General features: G+C 41.4%; 1 protein-coding gene and 1 non-coding gene across 7 annotated transcripts in view; both read left to right on the top strand.

Annotated features, from left to right (window-relative positions):
* Nucleotides 1–24,082, top strand: part of SMYD3 (SET and MYND domain containing 3) — a 758,748-nt gene that overhangs the window by 290,632 nt on the left and 444,034 nt on the right. The window lies entirely within an intron of this gene.
* LOC126944610 (U6 spliceosomal RNA) lies at nt 20,842–20,948 on the top strand. Its single transcript, XR_007722131.1, has one exon. It is a non-coding gene; the product is annotated as a U6 spliceosomal RNA (small nuclear RNA).

The raw sequence follows: 24,082 nt of genomic DNA, 5'->3' as shown, positions 1-24,082 counted from the left end.
CACGGTGATAAAGACGAATTTAAAAGAGAGGAGTAAATGTGAATGACCTACACACAAGAATTCAGATGTTTTGTATGTGGTACAGCCTATTCATAGAGACTAGGTGTGTCAAATAACACATATTTAGTTTTTATATCCAATATCCAGTATCTTTATAGAAGTGACTACTCATTATTATGTGCGTTTAAGGTGAAGTCCTAAAACCTGCCTTATATGTTTGGCATGGAATTGCGTTCCCTGCTAATGCCCAGTAATGAAATGTTGAGGGAACTCAACTGTGTTCCTTCAGAAAGCTTCTGAGTCCGACAGCACTTTTGGTGAATCACTGCTTCTGAAAAGTGGATTCAATAATTAATATGAATTATTTTTCTGTGAATTTAACTTTTTATAGTTGTTAATCAGCTGTTATGCAGTTTATAGAACTATATTAAAATTTCACATAATTACTCTAAAGTGGCCAGGGTTTTAAAGTTTCCCCAACCTTTTCAGAGTTTTATTAAAGCATTAAATATAAAGTGCTCTCTTAGCCATAGTATGACTAGTTACGTATTGGTTAGAATGACAAATTTACTTGTCTGAGAAGGTGCTGAGTTAGGAGTTCTGTTCAGACGGTCCCCAAATTGCCTTTATGCAGCACAGTGGATAAAAATCTAGAAATAGAATTGGTTATTGACTTTGTTTGTTTTGCATTTGTAGCAAGAGAAGAATAATATTGTAGCTTTTTTTTTCAAGCATACAAGTTCTATGCAGAATTTTTCTGTCATTTGTGTGTGGCTTTTGGTACCACTAGAACATTCCATATGACCCTAACTGTATTTCTCATATCTCTGTGAGATTCACTGAGTCTAAATGCCTCTTTACTACAGGTTTCTTTACCCATGGGATTCGTGTTGCTTTTACTTAAGAGAGCCCAGAACTCCTCTTAGGCGCTTCTAAGAAATGTTCATGTTGGTTTATGGTAGAATAGATTTCAATGTAGGTTTCCCTTCCTTCCTTCTTTCCTTCCCCATTTTGATGTTTAGTTATATATCATCTGGATTAATTTTTCTTTTTTTTTCTTTTTTGAGACGGAATTTTGCTCTGTAGCCCAGGCTGGAGTGCAGTGGCGTGATCTCGGCTCACTGCAAGCTCCGCCTCCTGGGTTCACGCCATTCTCCTGCCTCAGCCTCCCTAATTTGTTTTTCTTTTTTTTTTAAATTTATTTTAGGCTTAAATTGTATCTAGATTTTTATGAAATACATTTTCAGACTACCCTTTTTTCCCTAGTATTTCCACATCTAATTGAAGTTGTCCTAAAAATAGCAGAGGAATATTACTTCATTCAAGATTTTCTATAGAAAGCCTGATCCTTGCCACATGTGCAACATCAGGGAAAACCTCAGCTGAGATGTGGAAACTGAAGATGGCATGATGGGTAATTCATCATACTACTGAATTTAGTATGTTTTCAACCTTTTGTAGGTTTTAATATTATGATCCCCACTTTACAGATGAGGAAATGATGACATCTCGCTCTGTCACCCAGGCTGGAGTGCAGTGGCATGATCTCGGCTCAATGCACCCTCCGCCTCCTGGGTTCAAGCAATTCTCCTGCCTCAGCCTCCCGAGCAGCTGGGACTACAGACGCTCACCACCACACCCAGCTAATTTTTGTATTTTTAGTAGAGACGGGGTTTCACCATCTTGGCCAGGCCGGTCTCGAACTCCTGACCTCATGATCTACCCACCTCGGCCTCCCAAAGTGCTGGCGTGAGCCACCGCGCCCGGCCAGAACTGGGAACTTTTAATCTAGTCCTGTCTAATTCCTGTTATGCCTGGATTGAACAAACACAGAGATGTATGAGAGTGAACAGTATCCCTCACATTCTGCTTTTCCTCTGGAGAGATGTGGCTATGCTGGGCATGACTGTACTGGATATGTCATGGGAAAGGACTCCAGGAGGGAGACTGTGCCCACATTTATAGTGAAAGAAAAGAGGGTCTGGAGCACTGCATTGGAACACTGGAAGCTTCCTGGTCAAGAAAATAACCTTGTTAGAAAGACGACACCCAAGTATTTTGTTGAGCTAATTGTGATAGCTGAACTATATCTCCTTGTAAGGACCACTCAAGGTTTCTGTCTTCTTATGTCTAAATTCCATGATTTTAATCACTGCCTCCTTTTAAGTACAAAAACTTCTTTTATCGTCATCTTCATAGACTCCACCCTTCTGGAGTAATTTTGACCATTCATGAATAAAGTGATTGATGAGAACAGGCCAAATTCAGTGTAGTTCACAGTGGGTTCAAAAGAACTCCCTCCGCAAAGCAGCAAACTGGTATCTCAGGAATTAGGTCTGGCTGTCAGGCTAACAGATTGAAAAGATAGTTCTGCCCTGATATATTTCTCCTGGAAATGAAGTTATGTTAGAATAGTTGAAAAATTAAAAGCCAGGAGATTCTGAGTCAAGGCCTGAAGAGTTTGCTTATGAGTGAAATTAATGAATGAGCATTAATCACCTATTCTGACAATTCATAGAATTTTTTTCTTACCTTCTGATGATTGACTGTGTTCTAAAATGTTAAGCATGCAGATAAATGGACCTTTTGGGTAAACAAGAGAATATCAGCATTTGTCTCTTTGGAAGCCAAATTTTGCCATTTGAAGGACAAGTGGAGATTTTAAGCTGTCGTGCCATGTAAGAGTATATATATGACATGATGGTCCAGAATCTTGCTGAACCAGTGAAGCAAATAGGTAAATTAAGTCGTGAGCTTTGACAAAATTACTGAAGGTAGGATTCTTTGATTTATCGTTCCTCCATTGCACTGGGTTGTTCTAGAGAAAGAGATAAGCCAGTTTATTTAGTAATCGTTCACTGAGCCCACATTCTGTGCCGGACACAGTGCTCAGCACTGGAAGCATAGGGACATAGGATCTGCTCTCAAGGAGCCCACACTTGAGACGGGAAGCATGGCAGGTAAGATACGGCGGCTTCAGTAGTCGCTGTTTAAGTGGGGTCTGGGAAAAAGAATTGGTGCAAAGAAGCCTGTTTTCATTAATGTGAGGATGAATGACAGGTCAGGAAATGGGGAAAGTGAATTTAAGAGATTATAGGGAAATAATAGGGGAAAAATAGATTATAAACCTATTTTATTTGGCCCGCCCACAGTTTTTGGGGGGAGTTTCTGTTTTTGTTATCAGCATATAAAACTTGGAAAATTACATATACATATATTGCTGGATTCTCTTACAAAACACAGTAGGTACCGTGGGCTCTGTTTTCACAGCTGACTGCAGTTAGCTGGCAATGGACAGTGACCTCCACCTTTAGCAGCACGAGTACTCTCTTGTTCTCCGTCCCGTCCGTTTAGGATTCTCCTGGCTCCTCTCTATTTGAGTATGAGACTTCTAGTTTAGGGTATTTTCACATTCTGGCAGTGATGGGAAGCAGCCAGATAGAACAGGGGGAAGATCGGGACTAGGAGTGGGTTGTTGGTGTGTTAAATATGAAAAAGATTTGAGGATGTTATTGACTGAGATAGAAGAGCCAGGAGCCAGTGAGAAACCCAGGAGAAGGAGAGTGTGTTCTGGGCCGAACTGTGTCCCCACAAATTCCTATGTTATGTTCTAACCACCGGTACTTCAGAATGTGACCATATTTAGAGAGAAGGTCTTTGAAGAGGTGATTTAACATGAGGCCTTTAGGGTCGACCCTCGTCCAGTATGACTGGTGTCCTTGTAGGAAGAGGAGACACCAGTGGCAATGTGCACAGAGGGACTGCTGTGTCAGCAGGCAGCAGGAGAGCGGCCCCTCCAGACAGAGAGGCCTCGGAGGAAACCAGACCTACAGATACTTTGATCTTGAACTTCCAGCCTCCAGAACTGTGAAGATCAATTGCCGTTGTTTCAGCCACCAGTCTGTAGTATTCTGTTATGGCAGCTCTAGCGAACAAACGTGCGGAGCTGCTGGAGGCCACAACGGGGAGAGAACTGATGGAGCAGAGACTGTGTCTGATGGTGGCTGAACAAACCCCCAGTATCTTGCACACATCTGGATTAAAGCTTTATGGATATTTATTGAGTTAGTTTCACTGAAGGACCAGTGAGAGGGAAACAAAGGCCTGGGGTCAGAGGTATTTGCTGTGGACCAGGGAAGCAAACTGGAGAAAGTTCTTAAGTCTCCAGCCTTTATTTTCTTTTTCTTTACTTTTTTTTTTTTGAGACAGAGTCTTGCTCCGTCGCCCAGGCTGGAGTGCAGTGGTGCGATCTCAGCGATCTCAGCAATCTCAGCTCAGTGCAACCTCTGCCTCCCAGGTTCAAGTGATTCTCCTGTCTCAGCCTCCCGAGTAGCTGGGATTATAGGCATGCGCCACCACCACACCCGGCTAATTTTTGTATTTTTAGTAGGAGGTGGGTTTCGCCATCTTGGCCAGGCTGGTCTCGAACTCTTGACCTCAGGTAGTCCGCTTGCTTTGGCCTCCCAAAGTGGTGGGATTACAAGCGTGAGCCACTGCACCCGGCCTCCAGCCTTTATTTTCTGTGTGAAGCGGTTGAGGAGTGATTGGGTTGCATTTGTTACTGTGGTATCACCATATTCTCTCACTACCCATGTGTTTTCTGTGTGAAGAGGTTGAGGAGTGATTGGGTTGGGTTTGTTACTGTGGTATCACCATATTCTCTCACTAGCCATGTGTTTTCTGTGTGAGGAGGTTGAGGAGTGATTGGGTTGGGTTTGTTACTGTGGTATCACCATATTGCCTCACTAGCCATGGAGGCTTTAGGTTTATACATAAGCAAGTATCATGCATGTATTGAATGGAAAAGGATTTGGAGTATATTTTGTTAGCTAGCGTGATACCAGGAAGTCCTTGTTGTCAAGAACTGTTGTTTTCAAGGAAGAATTGCATTTCTGAGACTGTGCGTGGATTTAATACATCAAATTTTGATGATTTGAGGGAGATGGTGGTGGGTTAGGGGAACTGAGGAAAGGGAGAAATCTCTGGAAAAGCCTCTGAGGAAAGGGGGAAGGAGGTGACTTGGTTCCAGCTGAACTCTTGCAGGCAGGGTCGAGGCCCAGCCTGGAGTTTGCAGTAGCAGGAGTCCTCTGACTGGGTTGGAAAAAGAACTAGGCACTAAAAGATTAGAAAGCTTCATAGGCCAATGATAGGGAGGTGAGATATGAAAAATGAAAAAAATGGTCATATATAAATGAGAAGGAATCAAGTTTATGAGGAAAATGGATTTTTAAGACAGTGTTTCAGGAACTACAGTACTAAATGAAAGGACTGATATGTATATGTCACTTTTTTAAAAATTAAAAATATTTCCAATCATAAAATTACATTATAGAAAATATCTTTAAGTAAAAGTATTAAATAAAAATCACCCACTAGCTTACCATCTAGAGATAACAATTACTATTTTGCAGTACATATTTCCAGTTTTTCTATGTATATATCAGTATAAATCATTTAAAAATAGTTTTGTTTTGTTTTTTAATTGAGACAGAATCTCACTCTGTCACTCAGGATGGAGTGCAGTGGCGCGATCTCAGCTCACTGCAACCTCCACCTCCTGGGTTCAAGTGATTCTCCTGCCTCAGTCTCCTGAGTAGCTGGGATTACAGGCACAAGTCACCACACCCAGCTAATTTTTATATTTTTAATAGAGACAGGGTTTCTCCAAATTGCCCAGGCTGGTCTGAAACTCTTGACTTCAAGTGATCCACTTGCCTCGACCTCCCAAAGTGCTGGGATTACCGATGTGAGCCCCTGCGCCCGGCCTAAAAATAGTTTTTAATAAAGCCAGTGGACCTGTAGGTGATTGATGTGAGCTGGATTACTAGACTTCAACTGACATTTCTTGGTTTGAAGTGTGGTAAGTTAGAGCAACTGAGATTTTCATAAACATTTCATTTCTGGGTTTCATCTGAACACTGTCATCCTCTTTTTCCTCCTTTACCAAGGTCAGCAGGCAGTAACAGCTGGTACTGCCACATTTTTGATGGCCTAATTAAATAATTCATATAAAATGCATATACCATCTGCTTAGGTTATAGATATAGTGACCCAAATAATAAACAAAATAGCATTCGTGTGCGTAAGCTGATCTAGAGAGATGAACACACATTTTCTGCATGGTAGAAAAGAGCTGGGCTTGCACTGGTATAAAAAAATGCTCCTACTTTAACCCCCTATTAATAAGGTTGACTGCCGTTAGAGATTAGCGATTTTTGTGTACGTGTCCGTATTCTCACCTGGTATCTCTTGTTACCACTGCCATATATAAGGACAGATAGACTTACTTAGAGGGGATTCTTGAGCTTGTAGAGATGAACAGATTTATTAATTTGTCTTTAAGAATTGTACTTGTCACGTTGGTATCACCATTTTCTGTCCATAGCCATGGAGACTGAGGTTTATATAAAAGCAAACAACATGTTTTGATTGAATGAAAAATATTTGCTATATATGTGGTGAGAAAACCTTGATAATATGAGGGCAAGAAGTCCTTGTTGTCAAGAAACATTGTTTTCAAAGATGCTTGCATTTCTGAGACTTCATGGATTTAACGTTTCACGTGATGCTTTGATATGAAACTTGGAACTTTTTTTTCGGTTGGGAGGTAGAAGAGAATAGAGAGACCTAGGTTTGATTTCATGACTTCAGCTAAGTAACTTAAATTTGGTGAACTTCATTTTCAGCTCTAGTAAGATGGGGTTGATAATACCCACCTCATAGGGTTGTTTGGAGAATCAAATCATATATATGAAAAGCAGAATGCCTACTGCAGTTCCTGGGGAGTCATTGGTTATTCCCATCCCGTGCATCTTCTCTATCACAGCAGGCGTCTGTGTACATTCCTGCTCAACGTCTACGCTGTTCTCCTCTATCTTCTCTATCACAGTGGACATCTGTGCACATTCTGACTCAGCGTCCACGCTGTTCTCCTCTATCTTCTCTATCACAATGGTCTGTGCACATTCCTGCTCAGTGTCTACGCTGTTCTCCTCTATCTTCTCTATCACAGCGGTCTGTGTACATTCTGACTCAGTGTCTACGCTGTTCTCCTCTATCTTCTCTATCACAATGGTCTGTGTACATTCCTGCTCAACGTCTACGCTGTTCTCCTCTATCTTCTCTATCACAGTGGTCTGTGTACATTCCTGCTCAACGTCTATGCTGTTCTCCTCTATCTTCTCTATCACAGCGGGCGTCTGTGTACATTCCTGCTCAACGTCTACGCTGTTCTCCTCTATCTTCTCTATCACAGCGGGCGTCTGTGTACATTCCTGCTCAACGTCTACGCTGTTCTCCTCTATCTTCTCTATCACAGCGGGCGTCTGTGTACATTCCTGCTCAACGTCTACGCTGTTCTCCTCTATCTTCTCTATCACAGCGGGCGTCTGTGTACATTCCTGCTCAGCGTCTACGCTGTTCTCCTCTATCTTCTCTATCACATTGGTCTGTGCACATTCCTGCTCAGTGTCTACGCTGTTCTCCTCTATCTTCTCTATCACATTGGTCTGTGCACATTCCTGCTCAGTGTCTACACTGTTCTCCTCTATCTTCTCTATCACATTGGTCTGTGTACATTCCTGCTCAGTGTCTACGCTGTTCTCCTCTATCTTCTCTATCACAGTGGACATCTGTGCACATTCCTGCTCAGTGTCTATGCTGTTCTCCTCTATCTTCTCTATCACAGCGGGCGTCTGTGTACATTCCTGCTCAGCGTCTACGCTGTTCTCCTCTATCTTCTCTATCACATTGGTCTGTGTACATTCCTGCTCAGTGTCTACGCTGTTCTCCTCTATCTTCTCTATCACAGTGGACATCTGTGCACATTCCTGCTCAGTGTCTATGCTGTTCTCCTCTATCTTCTCTATCACAGCGGGCGTCTGTGTACATTCCTGCTCAGCGTCTACGCTGTTCTCCTCTATCTTCTCTATCACAGCGGGCGTCTGTGCACATTCTGACTCAGCGTCTACGCTGTTCTCCTCTCTCTTCTCTATCACAGCGGGCGTCTGTGCACATTCTGACTCAGCGTCTATGCTGTTCTCCTCTGTCTTCTCTATCACAATGGTCTGTGTACATTCCTGCTCATTGTCTACGCTGTTCTCCTCTATCTTCTCTATCACAGCGGTCTGTGTACATTCTGACTCAGCGTCTACGCTGTTCTCCTCTATCTTCTCTATCACAGCGGTCTGTGTACATTCCTGCTCAGTGTCTACGCTGTTCTCCTCTATCTTCTCTATCACAATGGTCTGTGTACATTCCTGCTCAGTGTCTACGCTGTTCTCCTCTATCTTCTCTATCACAGCGGTCTGTGTACATTCCTGCTCAGTGTCTACGCTGTTCTCCTCTATCTTCTCTATCACAGCGGTCTGTGTACATTCCTGCTCAGCGTCTACGCTGTTCTCCTCTATCTTCTCTATCACAGTGGACATCTGTGCACATTCCTGCTCAGTGTCTACGCTGTTCTCCTCTCTCTTCTCTATCACAGCGGGCGTCTGTGTACATTCCTGCTCAGTGTCTACGCTGTTCTCCTCTATCTTCTCTATCACAGCGAGCGTCTGTGTACATTCCTGCTCAGTGTCTACGCTGTTCTCCTCTATCTTCTCTATCACAGTGGACATCTGTGCACATTCCTGCTCAGTGTCTACGCTGTTCTCCTCTATCTTCTCTATCACAGTGGACATCTGTGCACATTCCTGCTCAGTGTCTATGCTGTTCTCCTCTATCTTCTCTATCACAATGGTCTGTGTATATTCCTGCTCAGTGTCTACGCTGTTCTCCTCTATCTTCTCTATCACAGCGGTCTGTGTACATTCCTGCTCAACGTCTACACTGTTCTCCTCTATCTTCTCTATCACAGTGGACATCTGTGCAAATTCCTGCTCAGTGTCTACGCTGTTCTCCTCTATCTTCTCTATCACAGCGGGCGTCTGTGTACATTCCTGCTCAGCGTCTACGCTGTTCTCCTCTATCTTCTCTATCACAATGGTCTGTGTACATTCCTGCTCAGTGTCTACGCTGTTCTCCTCTATCTTCTCTATCACAGTGGACATCTGTGCACATTCCTGCTCAGTGTCTACGCTGTTCTCCTCTATCTTCTCTATCACAGCGGGCGTCTGTGTACATTCCTGCTCAGTGTCTACGCTGTTCTCCTCTATCTTCTCTATCACAGCGGTCTGTGTACATTCCTGCTCAGTGTCTATGCTGTTCTCCTCTATCTTCTCTATCACAGCGGGCCTCTGTGTACGTTCCTGCTCAGTGTCTATGCTGTTCTCCTCTATCTTCTCTATCACAGCGGGCGTCTGTGTACGTTCCTGCTCAGTGTCTACGCTGTTCTCCTCTATCTTCTCTATCACAGCGGGCGTCTGTGCACATTCCTGCTCAGTGTCTACGCTGTTCTCCTCTATCTTCTCTATCACAGCGGTCTGTGTACATTCTGACTCAGTGTCTACGCTGTTCTCCTCTATCTTCTCTATCACAATGGTCTGTGTACATTCCTGCTCAGTGTCTACGCTGTTCTCCTCTATCTTCTCTATCACAGTGGTCTGTGTACATTCCTGCTCAGTGTCTACGCTGTTCTCCTCTATCTTCTCTATCACAGCGGGCGTCTGTGTACATTCCTGCTCAGTGTCTACGCTGTTCTCCTCTATCTTCTCTATCACAGCGGTCTGTGTACATTCCTGCTCAGTGTCTACGCTGTTCTCCTCTATCTTCTCTATCACAGCGGTCTGTGTACATTCCTGCTCAGCGTCTACGCTGTTCTCCTCTATCTTCCCTATCACAGTGGACATCTGTTCACATTCCTGCTCAGTGTCTATGCTGTTCTCCTCTATCTTCTCTATCACAGCGGGCGTCTGTGTACATTCTGACTCAGTGTCTATGCTGTTCTCCTCTATCTTCTCTATCACAGCGGTCTGTGTACATTCCTGCTCAACGTCTACGCTGTTCTCCTCTATCTTCTCTATCACAGCGGGCGTCTGTGCACATTCCTGCTCAGTGTCTACGCTGTTCTCCTCTATCTTCTCTATCACAGCGGTCTGTGTACATTCTGACTCAGTGTCTATGCTGTTCTCCTCTATCTTCTCTATCACATTGGTCTGTGCACATTCCTGCTCAGTGTCTACGCTGTTCTCCTCTATCTTCTCTATCACATTGGTCTGTGCACATTCTGACTCAGCGTCTACGCTGTTCTCCTCTATCTTCTCTATCACAGCGGGCGTTCGTGTACATTCTTGTCAGTGTCTATGCGGTTCTCCTTTGGGAACAGCATCTCTGTGTTTGCTGTGTGTAACATCCACCTTTGGATAAAGACTTGGTGTCATTGTCAGTCAGGATCTCCTGCTGAGCATCCACCCCTGCTGAAGCCAGCAAGTCGGGTGTGCACTTCTTAATTTTGTATCTGACAAGATACTGCAAATGTGTCAAACATTGTCCTGAAGGGAGGGAGTATCCAGTAATCTCTGTTTAGAGGCCTGTAACTGCTCTAACCCCTCGCAGTAAATACTGTTTTCAAAACAAAACAAAACTTAAAATACCTGGTTGGCTGTATACCAAAGTTCCCTGTTTGGTACACTGAATTGGAAATAATTCCACAAGCAGATTCATTCTTTTGTTTAAGACAGGAACTATTTAGTGATTCCTTTATTCTTTGTGTATCCAGTGCGAGGTGCTGGAGTGCATTCGTGGAAGAGAAATATCAGGTTCCCTGATCTCGGGGTGTGCTCAGCTCAGTGACTTCAGAGTACATGTGATGGGAGCGTAGTAGCAGACGTGGAGCATAGCCTGAGACACAATCCCACAGTAAATTTGGTATTAGGTATAGTGACAGTTAATCTAACTCTAAAAGTGTTAATTATGGATGTAAAGATGGGAACAGTAGGTACTGGGACTGCTAGAGGGGGAAGGGGGTACGGGGGCAAGGGCTGAAAAACTACCTGTTGGGTGCTAGGCTCACCCCCTGGATGATGGGGTCATGTCTACCCCAAACCTCAGCGTTACACTATATACCCGTGTTTGAGCCTGTATATGTGCCCCCTGAATCTAAAATAAATGTCGAATAATGAGCACAAATTTAAATTAAAAAGCCCTTTAATGCCCGTTAGTTACTTACAGTCTGTTTAAAGAATAGCTGGTTGCTCCCAGACTTTTCATTTGTTTCATTAATCGCATCTTTTTATTGACTCAGTCTGGTCAAGAAAAATACTCTCAACAGTTTGTATGAAAAAGTAGGTGCCACTATAACATTCTAAGCTTTTGCTGAAAACCGTGACCTTTGATTGTTCATACTGGTAATTTATTTCTCATTTTTATGTTGCAATTACAACATTCAAAGCAGTAGACGAAGATCTAATAATTTAGAAGCACCAGAGGCATTTTTGGGGCAGGATGACAAGCCTTTAATGACTATCTTAGACAGTAAAAAAGCCACTGCAATTGCTGTATGAATATTCATTTAAGAAGCATTCAATGGTAGGAAAGAAGTTGTAAATCTTTTAACATGTAAACTTCCAAAAAGATGAATAACATACTATATACCCTGGTCATTCTTATTGAATGTGTCTTCAGATATTTTCATCAAATTCATTTTACTGCTCTTTTTGCTTGTAAACATAAAATAGTATTTCATTAGTTGAGCTCATTTGAATATTAGAAATAAACAGAGTTCATATCGTGAAATTGCTGACAGCTCTTAAAATCAGTCCTGCACTTTGCCCGGAGGCATTAATCACATTGCTGGTTACATCTGTTCTTGGGAAAGAGAACCTGCCTTGACTGTGAATGGGGGTCCAGTTTGCCCCAAGTTTAGTGCCTGTGATACTCAGCAGATGTTACCTGGTTCTTTACTGAATATGGCTACCCTGTGATAAGAAGCTTTCGGCTGATTGGGCCTTATTTGTCTTGTTTTCTCTTCCTGGGAAAGCAAAGACTGCTGAACGTAACTGATGTCAGAATGGGCCCGTGTTAGCTATATACTATGTACAGGTCAAGCACATAACTCTTAATAGTAAAAATCAACTTAGAAAGGAGAACTGGATTCAGATCCAAGCAGTTCCATCCTAGCTCACACTCTTAGCCACAATTACAATGGCAAACAAACAAATATTTTTAAGTGTATGCAGTATGATTTAGTGTTGGAAAGATTGTTTAAATTTTTAAATAGGCTTTAAATTTTAGAAAGTATAGGTTTACAGCAAAATTGCAAATAGTACAAAGTGTTCCCCTATATATCCTGTACCCAGTTTTCCCTATTGACACCTTATATTAGTATGGTGCATTTTTACAATTAATGAACCAATACTGATATACTGTTACTAACCAAAGTCCATACTTTATTCAGATTCCCTTGGTTTTTACCCAGCGTCTGTATCCGTATGCCACACAGGATACCACATGATTTTTGTTCCTCATGTTGCTTTAGACTTCTCTTGGCTGTTACAATTTTTCATTTGTTTTTGTTTTTTGTTCTGTTTTTGTTTTTTGTTTTGTTCTTTGTTTTTGATGATCCTTGACCGTTTTGAGGAATATTGGTCGGGTATTTTGTAGAACGTACCTCACGTGGAAAGCAGGTAATCTCTGAAATTTTTTTCATGGTTAGAGTGGAGTTCTGGATTTTGGGGAGGAAGACCTCAGAGATAAAGTGTCATTTTCCTTACATCCTACCTGGAATATGCTCTGTCAACCTGACTTGTTGATTTTGGCCTCGATCACCTGGCTGAGCTCGCGTTTGTCAGGCTTCGCCACTGCAGAGCTGCTCTTTTTCCCTCCACACTGTCCTCTTCACAGGGAAGTCACCGTGCTCCGCCCGCACTTAAGGAGTGGGGAGCCACGTTCCACCTCCTTGAGGGAGGAGTATTTAATATGGAAATTATTTGGAATTCCTCTGAACGGGAGGTTTGTGTTTTATTTATATTAGTATGTATTCATACAAAATTTATTTTATACCTCTAGTTATAAGCCAACACTACTTTATGTTCTTGCCCAAAATATTCTAACTTTTGGCTGCAGGGAACTTTCTCGGTTGATTTCTGTGTGCATTTGACATATCCTTATCATTGTGGAGTTTTTTTTTTTTTTTTTTTTCCTTTAGCACCTTCTCACTTTCTGGCACCACAAGATGCTTCAGGCTTATTTTTTATGTTTCCTGCTCATATCCTAGAAGCAGCCATTTCTTCAGTGTGCCCTGTTTTCTTTTACTGGAGAATAGTTTTAGAAAACAAGATTTAGGCACTACTTATGCTTATTGCTAATGAGTTTTCTTTGCTTCTAGGCCCTATGTAAAAGTTTTAACTTTTAAATTTTTTAAGCTGCTTAAGCTGCTACTAAGCAACTATTTCTGTTAAATGTTGGTGACCAAAGGTATTAAATAAATTGTTTTAAATTTGTTTTTCTTTGGGGAAAGAATGTTGTATTGTAGTTACAGTCGAGAATTGCCAAAAATAAAATTTAAAAAGAACAATACTTAGAAGAACATTTCTAAAAACATTTCTTAGAATTGTATAATTGTCTCAGTCAACTTGCTTTTATTATTTTTTCAAAATAATTTTTAATGATTTTATACAAAGCAGTGATTCCCTGGATGATGATTGTGAAGATTTTGCCTTTTGTGCTTCTCTTTTACAGTGGATATTTCATTTATTTAATTTGGATTAGAATTAGAAATACAAATGGGACAGTAATTGAATTTACCCCTAGGAATCTTGCTTCTTGCTGGACACTTACTATCTTAATTACACAAAGGAAAAAGAGAAGCAGCAGTGTCTGTACCCAGGAGTAGTTAATAACAAGCACTGTACAAGCATTGATCAGTCAAAACAGGATATTTAGAGACAACCAGGAGACTATATCAGATGTATTCAGAGCAGATGTCACCCCTGCCCTGGCCTAGAGAACTGCCACAAATCTTTAAAATATTGGCTTATAAATAATATGAAGTAGAAAAAAATTTAAACATGACATCTCAGTGATATTTCTGCAAAGGGAGGTGTTTTTAAATAAAGAAATGACAGTAAAATTGATTTTCACTAGCTTTAAAGACAGTATCCTCCTCTGTATGGTAAGATATAACTCTAAGAAACACCTCTTCATCCTTTCAGGTGAGAGGCAGCCTGTTATCACAGGCAGCCGACCACTGTAACAGCTGGTATTGACAGAGGCTCTGAACGCTTTTGGTTAAAAATGAAGCAAAAATCTGAGTTTTCATAGGGCTTCCTAACCTCCTGTTGAGGTATATGTAGGAACCCTTCACCCATCATAATAATCCAGGTATGTGATGTTGTGTTACAGTGACCTGCACGGTCTAGTGAGAGGCATTCGTTGTCAACACAGGGAAACTTACCACAGAAGATAAAATTTAGAAGAAAGGTGAATGGTTATAATATTATTTCAGTGCATGTGTGTGTGTGTGTGTATGTGTGTGTGTGTGCATTTGTGTGTCTGTATATATATTTTCCTCCAGCAACATGTCATATGGTCTAGGAATTCCTGGGCGATTTCTGGTTTGGGAGAAGAGGATGTGAACGTACCTCTGAAACTGACAGAATGATGTATTACCTTGTAGGTCACTGGAATAGAGTCCAGATGTGCGTAAGCATTTATGAAAATTTACCTATTGTCACAGAGGCCCCGTGCCACATGAATCCTATGAGACTGTAAAGGAAATCTAACCAAAATTGAACTGTATTTCAGGTATAGCTTTTTCTGTGGTTTCATCATGACATTATACCCATTAAAATATTTTTTGCCCTCATTATTAAACTGTTAGGTTATTTAGTGACTTCACAGTCACAAAAGTTTTTTATATTTCCCAGGCAAGTAAAACCTCAGTAGCATAAACTTAGTTTTGTCACTGTCCCGGGGATCACATTTCATATGGGCCAATAAATTTCCAGGAAACTATAAGTATTATGTCACATGTGCAAAAATGTGATGTCTTTTTTGATCCAAACCTTTGCCAGACATTCAAGAGAGGTTAGGATGTAGTGAGAGTTTGTGACAGACTGGAGCTCTCTGCAGGCCAAGTGTAGCGTAGCAACTGGCAGTGGTGAAAAGCTGCCTGCAGGTACAAGAGAGCACAGTATACGGATTGTAGTTACGGTGTTAGTGTGAGAGAATTAATCTTCATTGTACCCGAGGGACCCAGTGTAATTCTTCAGATACTTCTGTGGAAACTCTTCCTGCAGGAGAAAGACATAGATCGCTGTTGTGCCATAGAATTTCTGTGATAGTGGAAATGTTCTCTCTTTGTTGTGCAGTGTGGCAGTCAGTAGCCGTTTTCATGTATCAGAGACTTGAAATGCTTTGAATGTGACTGAGGAATTGGATTTCAAATTTAATTTTAATTATGTTTTAAATTTAAATAGCTACATGTGGTTAGTGACGACCTTTTGGATAGCACAGCTGTGCATGGCTATGTTTGGCATGTCTACTTGTGAGATAACGTCTGTGAAAAACTGTGGCATGCGGCTGGGCGCGGTGGCTCACGCCTGTAATCCCAGCACTTGGGGAGGCCGAAGCGGGCGGATCACGAGGTCAGGAGTTCGAGACCAGCCTGGCCAACATAATGAAACCCCCGTCTCTACTAAAAATACAAAAATTAGCCAGGCATGATGGTGTGTGCCCGTAGTCCCAGCTACTCGGGAGGCTGAGGCAGGAGAATCACTTGAACCCGGGAGGTGGAGGTTGTGATGAGGCGAGATCACACCACTGCATTCCAGCCTGGGTGACTGGGCGAGACTCCATCTCAAAAAACAAACAAACAAAAACCCACAAAAACTGTAACATATAAAATGTTCAAAAAAAATGTTCACTTTTCCCTTGAGGAAGTGTGTAGACCCACATGATACGTTTTTAAAACAACCACCCAGAGGTTAATAAATCTTTTGTTTTAACTTTCCCAATACAGTGCCATTGCTCATGTACCTCTTACGTTTCATAATGGAATGAGGAACCTTTAGAGCTGCAGTTATAGAGAGGTACATAAAAACAGCACACCGCTCTTAATTGTGTGCCACCCCCACGTGAGAGAGAACATAATGATCAGTTTGTGTCCATTTTGTTCCCCAGCGGTGGCTTAAGTGAGCATGATTTAGGATGTTTTGCTGCTTTTGCCATTTCGGTGTATGTTTGAATAAAAGGGAAAGTTTGAAAGGGGACACAAAGTCAGGGAAGAAAGAAAAGAAGGCCTAGAATTAAAGAGGGAGGAAAAGAAGCGTGAGTACCTGGAGAGCTGCGAGTACCGTAGTAGCCGATTGCAGCTCGGAAGACCTGATTGTAGATTTGCAGGAAACGTGCTGCTGGTGGAGGCCGTCTCTGAGGAAGTAAGAGAAGACCACTAGGGCTGTGTCTAATGTAACGCTAAGGCCTCTCCGTCCCTTCTGCTGATTATGACTAGCAGCTAATTTGGATCGGATTTGTACTGTGGGGAAGAAGCCTGGAGAGAAACGTGGGGTGCCAGTGTGATAGTGGTGGCTGAGTGAGGGGCCTTGCTGTCTCTGTACATCAGGCCAAACCACAAGGCCACGGCTGGGGCTGCCTCTTTTGCCACAGGTACTTAGTCTAGTATCCTGCGTAGTCCAGAGTTTTATTGAAGGGTACATAAAAAAATCATACAAATAAACATGTTCTGAAGAATATATTCATCAGTACAGTCTAATTTAAATCTCCAGAGAGTTGGTAATTTTGCTTTTTATGGACAAGTCTTTTCATTGAACTATTTCTATTTCTATTACTGTGTTTTAAATGTTAATTTATTCTTCAAATGTCTTCTTCCTTACTTTCACCCCAGAATGTTTTCAGATGTGTATATTTCTACCAGTGTGACTCTCAGGTTGTCTCTAATGTGTCAGAGGCTGTAGTACTGTATTTTCTTAACTGGATGTAATAAACGAGATACGACGATAAATGGGACCTAAGGATATTTCTCATGAGGAATACTTTTGTTTGTCTTAACCTGTTTTATTGGATTTAACTAGAATATAGAATGAAAAACAATCTTAATATGACTTCTCTGTTTTCTTAGCATATTTTGTTCTTAATTTGGCTCTACTTATTAGAACTCCTCCAAGATTTCCTATAATCATTACATTAAAAGCCTTGTTTATCAATTGAAATGCATCTTTTGTAACTACATTTATTATTATTTTTTGACTTTACCTTTTACCTTTTTAAAAGCAATGAATGCATTACTCTTGCCAAGAAGATGGGAAGATCCCAGGAGGACTTATTGCTCTCCTTTTTCCCTGGAGAGAGCTAATCTCAAGTTTACTCTTTGTTTATTAATAATTGGATTGAAATACATTTAGTCTCATATTTACTCTTTTAAAGAATATGTAATCATTACCATCATTACTAATTTTATTTATTTTCCCTCAATCCTTTTAAAGTTACAAGGAAATAATAGTGCATTTTAACATTGAGAGATACCATAATTTTGGATTTTATTTTATTGTAGCATTTATATTAACTGCAAATCTTAGCTTTAAAAAAAGCCACACATAGGTTAGGCTCATGCCTGTAATTCCAGCACTTTGGGAGGCCGAGGAGTTCAACACCAGCCTGGGCAACATAGCAAGACTTCATCATTACAAAAGAAAGATAAAAAATGAGCCAGGTTATTTTGGAGCTGTAAGATTTAATGGCTGCCCTGCTGGGTTCCAAAGTTGCGTGAGTTCTGTAGCCCCTTTCTTTTTGCCAATTTCTTCAATTAAACCTCTTTTCTTATAAATTAATAAAGTAAATAAATAAAATAAAAATTAGCTGAGCATGATAGCACATGCCTGTGGTTCCACCTGCTTGGGAGGCTGAGGAAGGAGGATCGTTTGAGCTCAGGAATTCAAGGCTACAGTGAGCTATAATAATACCACTGCACTCCAGCCTGGGTGACAGAGTGACACCTTGTTTCAACAACAACAAAAACAATAACAAAAGCCACACATAGCCTCTTCTGTATCCAATTGTAAGTGAAAGTTCTTAAAATCTTCAATGTATTATTTTAAATTTTTTCCATAGTAACAACACTCCAGTGTTTTAAGATGTTTCAGATTGTATCTGTTTTGTGCGGTGGTTCTCAAACTTCAGGGTGCATCGGAATAACTCATTTATTAAGGCTGGGTGGGACTCAACTGCATTTGAACAAGTTCCCGGCTTTCTGATGCTGCTCGTCTGCGGTCGCACTTCAGGAATGACTGTGTTGTCATATTTGATTCTTACAAGAACCCAGTGAGATCTTGGGCAGATACAGATAAGGAAAATGAGGCTTGAAGACATTCGTGATTTTTTCCAGCAGCACATCATGAATGAATGGTTGAACAGATAGCAGAACTCATGAAGACCTTTCTGGTTTTCTCCTGTTCATGGCGAGAGTTCAGTTCCCAAACGACATCTCTCTGATTTCAAGTATGTTTGATCTTTTTGTCTTATTCTTTTCAGAGCTATTCATATGTTTGGATACACACCCCTAATATTCGCATTTATTTATAATATATGCTTAAAATTTTCTTGTCTTTCAGTTATGTGACTAATTTTTGTGCCTAGAGATGTTCTAAAAATGCAGTGTCTTTCTGTAGAAACAAACCCTTACATAACTTGTTAAGGCCACCCAAGGTTAATCATGAGGAAAAATGTTGAGTTTTTTACCCACTAGCCTAGTCTTCTGGCATTTTTCACTCTAGCTTGTGGTGATGGTTCTAGGCAGGACCATTATTTGTGGGTCCAACAAATGAGGAATGATCCAAGACAAAGAATCTCAAAACCACATCACCAGACCCTAGCAGAAGGGCCCTGTACTGATTTCAAGGATGTTTTTATATTTTGCTGCTTCCATGGAGAACTGATAGTTGGTTTTTAGTTGGTACCAAAGCATTGAAACTCCTGCGTGTAAGACAGTGACACACAGAATGAACCGCGAGGTTCGTTTTCTCCATCTCCCCCCTCAGTTTCTCTCTGAATTACCTTCGGGTATTCAGTATGTGGAGCGTGTGGACTAGTGTCTTGAACCCAGTGTCAGCCAGCCATCAGGATTTACCTGTTGAATATTGCGTGGTAAGCTTTGCTAGTATAGTGAGGAAATGCTGTATGCTTTTCTGATACTGGCTTTTCTAGTTCCTGCTTCTTATTTTCTCTTGCTTTCTTTCTTCTGTTCTACTTTGATTTTGGGGCTCCTAAAATACCTTAATCCAAAATAGAAATAGGGAGGGAAAAATAATAGCTGGAGAACAAGTTAAAAGTCTTGACCTCGACTATCTTCTCTTATTTAGTAGTGTTGGCTTTTTGTGTGTGAGCTGGGGAGGGGGACAAAGAAAATCATGATTTTTAAAAAATTTAGTCTAATTGAGTAGTAATTTAAATCAGTGTGCTTCAGCGACTCCCCCACTTCCTATGCTTCCTTTCTTTCTTTTTTTTTTTTTGAGACAGAGTCTCACTCTGTCACCAGGCTGGAGTACAGTGGTATTATCTCAGCCCACTGCAACCTCCACCTACCGGGTTCAAGTGATTCTCCTGCCTCAGCCTCCCGAGTAGCTGGGACTACAGGTGCCTGCCACCATGCCTGGCTAATTTTTGTATTCTTAATAGAGATGGGGTTTCACCATATTGGCCAGATTGGTCTTGAACTCCTCACCTTGTGGTCCGCCCTCCTTGGGCTCCCAGAATGTTGGGATTACAGGTGTGAGCCACTGCACCTGGCCTCCTATGCTTTCTAATGCTGAAATAAAACTCTCAGTATACGCTACGGTCTGTGTGTGGTGCTTTATATGCACTATTTTACTTAATCCTTTGTTAAGCGGTATTATTTTGAGGAAACAGATTGAGAGCGATTATGTAACATGGCCAAGATCTGACACTTAGTAAGTGATAGACTTGGGTCTTAAATACTAGTCTTTTGGACTTTGGCATTTAGGGATGACTAGCCTGTATTACCTTTCCTTTGAGATCCTTCCTCAGGTAGGAGGTGAATTTAATAATTTGGATTTCTTGAAATAAATTAGACTCCACAAAAACAGAATCCTGACTTTAAAACTGGGCTCCGTATTTCCCCTTGTTTGTTACTGTGCCAGTTCCCTTAAACATGTGCTTGAAAAAGACGCATGTGTCTCCTAAGCACATACAACTGACAGTATTTTGCCTTTGCTGTGCTTGGAAGTTTTTATTTTAGTTATTTGGGCTTTAAAAGCAGCATATGATGGAGTTTCAATTTGTCTTAAAACCACAGAGTGCTACCATGATACGTACATCAATAAACTGTAGAGTGTCTCTTTCTTTATTTTGCCCATGGAGATGTCTGACAGCTTTCAGAAAAAAAGGCAGCCACCTAAGTGACTAATATCACCCATTTAGAGGGAGATAGTTGAGAATTTCTCCCAGAGTATATCCATTAAAAATCACTTCTTTAGCCTCTCCTGTGTCTTTAAAAGCTTTTCATCTTTCCTGTTTTGTCTTACATGTCCCTTCTTGTTACAGGAGTATGTATTTTAATAACAAATTTAATACAGTATTCAGTCTTAGAACCAGTTAATGTTAGCTGTATAGCAAAAACACACATACGTTCATCCAGTCAGTCATGCTCCAATGTGGAATAGCCGTTACCCACGCTTGCGTTGCTCCCTTGCTCCCCGAGTAGCTTTGAGAAATGTCATTTCTGTGAGTCTCAGCTTCCTTATCTCTAAACAGCTGATGATAGCGTCTCTTTAGGTATTTGTATGAGTTGTGAAATGGTGTGCATTGTAGAGGAAACCGCACCATAGTGGGGTGGGAGCGAGGACGTGGCAGTGAGGTGCCTTTCTCTTTAAGAACTTAGAAGTTTGCCTTCTGGAAAACATGGGGTTATAAAATCGAAACCCCATGGCCAGTTCGTGCTTCAGCAGCACGTATACTAAAAAATTAGAATGAGACAGAGAAGATTAGTATGGCTCCTGTACAAGGGTGACATGCAAATTTGTGAAACACTTCATATTTTTAACATAAATGGCTAAAGAAGCATACAGACCTTTTTTTTTTTTCTTGAGACAGGGTCGCGCTCTGTCACCCAGGCTGGAGTGCAGTGGCGCAATCTTGGCTCACTGCAGCTTTTGCCCCACAGGCTCCAGTGATCCTCCTCACTAGCCTCCCGAGTAGCTGGGACCACAAATGTGCACGACCATGCCTGGCTCTTTTCTGTGTTTTTAGTAGAGATGGGATCTCAGCATGTTGCCCAGGCTGGTCTCAAACTCCTGAGTTCAAGCCATCCACCCACCTCGGCCTCCCAAAGTGTTGGGATTACAAGCATGAGCCACCACGCCTGGCCACAGACCTCTTAAAGAAACACATTATGGGCAGGCTTATCGTCGAGCGCTTAACATAGATATTTGAAAAAAAAAATGTCAACCACAAATGTTAGTAACTTGTAGCACTTCTAAAAAGCAAACTTATTACAAAGCTTCTGTTTGGGATGACAAAAATCTTTTGGAAATAGTGGTAGTGGTTACACAACGTTTTGAATTTAATGCCATTGAAGTGTACACTTAGAATGGTTAAAGTGAAAATTTTATGTTATATGAATTTTTTTTTAAAAGTCAGTAAAGTGAATATTCACAGGGCTCCATGAGGCATTATTTAGGCCAGAGAAAGCTAGAACTAGGACCATACTGCACAGATCCTGTGGCGAGGAGATCCTCTTTTCAGAGGCCAGTCTGGATTCTGATTGCTCACGTTCACTGCTGTATTTCTAGCTCTAGGCCAGGACGTGCTGGATGAATGAATAGTCTGTTGTGCTTCACGGTTTATGCAACTTGTTGCTCTTGCTGTGGTGCCAGACACAACAATATTCTGATTATAGTTTGACTTCCTATGCAGGGAGAAAACATGAAGGTCAGAGGCTCAGTGTCCGGTCCTTTCACCCATTCGTTTTTTTATTGTAAATTAATAAATCAATATTTATTATACATTCTTAAAAATCCCCAAACAAGTTCAAGCCTTACAACTTGACACCAAGAGGTCTACTAGATACTTTTTATCAAGACCGCCCTCAGTGCATGTGAGGAATGTGAACCACCAAGGCTCCTGAGACCACAATGAAGAGAGCTGTTCTCAGGGGGACTTGCTAGTAATATTTCCATCAACAAGTGCTCACATGAAACGAGTGCTTCGAAATGGGTTTCTTGTACTTCGCGTCGTCATTATCTCCAAGGAATGGGTTCCATTACTGTGGGGCTGGTTGTTTGCTTGTTTGTTTAATTCATAGTTTCCTATTCAAACAATGACTTGTCAATCACATTCGTTTCAAAAATGATGAATAAAAATTTACTGGTCTCTTTAGGGCTTCAGTCTTGCTTAGAAATGAACTGAATCCGGAAATATTTTAATTAAGAAATGTAAAAGTTTCAAAGCTTGTAGTTTTAAGATGTGCTTGTTTTTTCACAGTGGAGCTACTGAAAAATCCCTCAGCTACTTTGCTTTACCATTGTGTTTTCTGCAATGATCCTCTCGAGCATTTTAAAAGAAAAAAATTTGTGCCAAATTAGTTTTAAAAATTATTCCTTGTGTTCTGTTCTCTTCATGTCTATGTCTTGTGTTTCTTTACCTGAACACAGTACATAAGAACCTCACAGTTTTCTCAGAGTGCTTTTGAGTCCTCATTTGATACCTTTTCCACTCTTCATTCCCATTTGTTTCTCCTTTTTTTTTTTTGTTCGAGATGGAGTCTTGCTCTGTCGCCCAGGCGGGAGTGCAGTGGCACGATCTCAGCTCACTGCAAGCTCCACCTCCCATGTTCATGTCATTCTCCTGCTTCAATCTCCCGAGTAGCTGGGACTACAGGTGCCTGCCACCATGTCCGGCTAATTTTTTGTATTTTTGGTAGAGACGGGGTTTCACCGTGTTAGCCAGGATGGTCTCGATCTCCTGACCTCGTGATCCGCCCGTCTCGGCCTCCCAAAGTGCTGGGATGACAGGCGTGAGCCACCTTGTGTCTCCTTTCTTCAACGCAGATCTTTTGACCGGAGCTGTGGAACTGGGGTCGGAGTTGAGCTCGATCACCCACCTATTTAGCGCGTCACACCTACTTTGTATGTTTGTGTAGCAGACGTTTCTTCTCCTGTGTTTCCTCATTTTACGTTTCTTCAGTCACAATGAGAAGTTCCGTGAGACCTCTTGCATAATGACTCTAAGGGGCTTTAGAAACGTTCTCCTGTGAGGCAACCATGCCTGTGATGTGGAGAGAGGGTGAGACTGGGAAGCAGAAGACCGGAATTTCATACGACCTTTCCCACCACTCAGCTGAGGAGCCGCTGTTGCGAACCTCCTGCCCTGCTGGGATTATGGTATGTATTCAGAGGGGTCGTTTGGAGAGGAGAAGCGCTGTCCACACGGACGGTGCTGGACTCTCACAGGCCGAGTTTTCATTGTCTCTTGGTTTTGGGGCTGGTATGAAATGAACTTGGGTCTTCTTCTGAAGGCTTTCAGAAAGTTAGCAATTAAGAATTTTAAATTCTGTTTTTTAAACTCACCCACCATGCTGTTCTCTAGTTTCAGAGTACTTGTACGTGGCAAGAGACTGTGAGGACAGGTTGTGAGAGACTTTGAAATGATTTAAAAAAAAAAAAACCACGAAACAAAAACTCTGTCTCTCTAGCTCAACCATCACATTAGCTCTGCCTCTCACTGTCTCTGAGCTGTACTAGAATTGTGCATGCTATAAAAAATAGACCGTAAAGCACCTGGTTCTGGTCCGTACAATGCCAGTTGTGTTTGGAGAATGCAATAGATTATGGTCCTATGCGTATTGACTAGTTTTGCAAATTTTACATCTTGCTGGCATTTCTGAAGCTTATCTATTTGTTTCTTCTTTGAATTCTTTTCAAAATCAGACTTAGCATCTTACTGGTTCCCTAATTAGTGAGTTAAATCTTTCATATGTGTTTATTAATTTTGAGAATCATTATTTTACTTTACAGAAAATTATTTCTTAACAATACAGTAAAAAAAACCCCACAATCCTGGGAATTCTGGGAATTATTTGTGTTACTTTGAGCAAAGTACTGAGCTCTGGTTTTCCTCATTTAAAAAAAAATAGTGAGGTTTGGCTGGGCGCAGTGGTTCATGCCGGTAATCCCAG

Source organism: Macaca thibetana, chromosome 1, assembly GCF_024542745.1.
Source record: "Macaca thibetana thibetana isolate TM-01 chromosome 1, ASM2454274v1, whole genome shotgun sequence".
NCBI lineage: Eukaryota > Metazoa > Chordata > Mammalia > Primates > Cercopithecidae > Macaca > Macaca thibetana.
The sequence above is the reverse complement of the archived record's forward strand: the minus strand, read 5'-3'. Positions and strand labels throughout refer to the sequence as shown.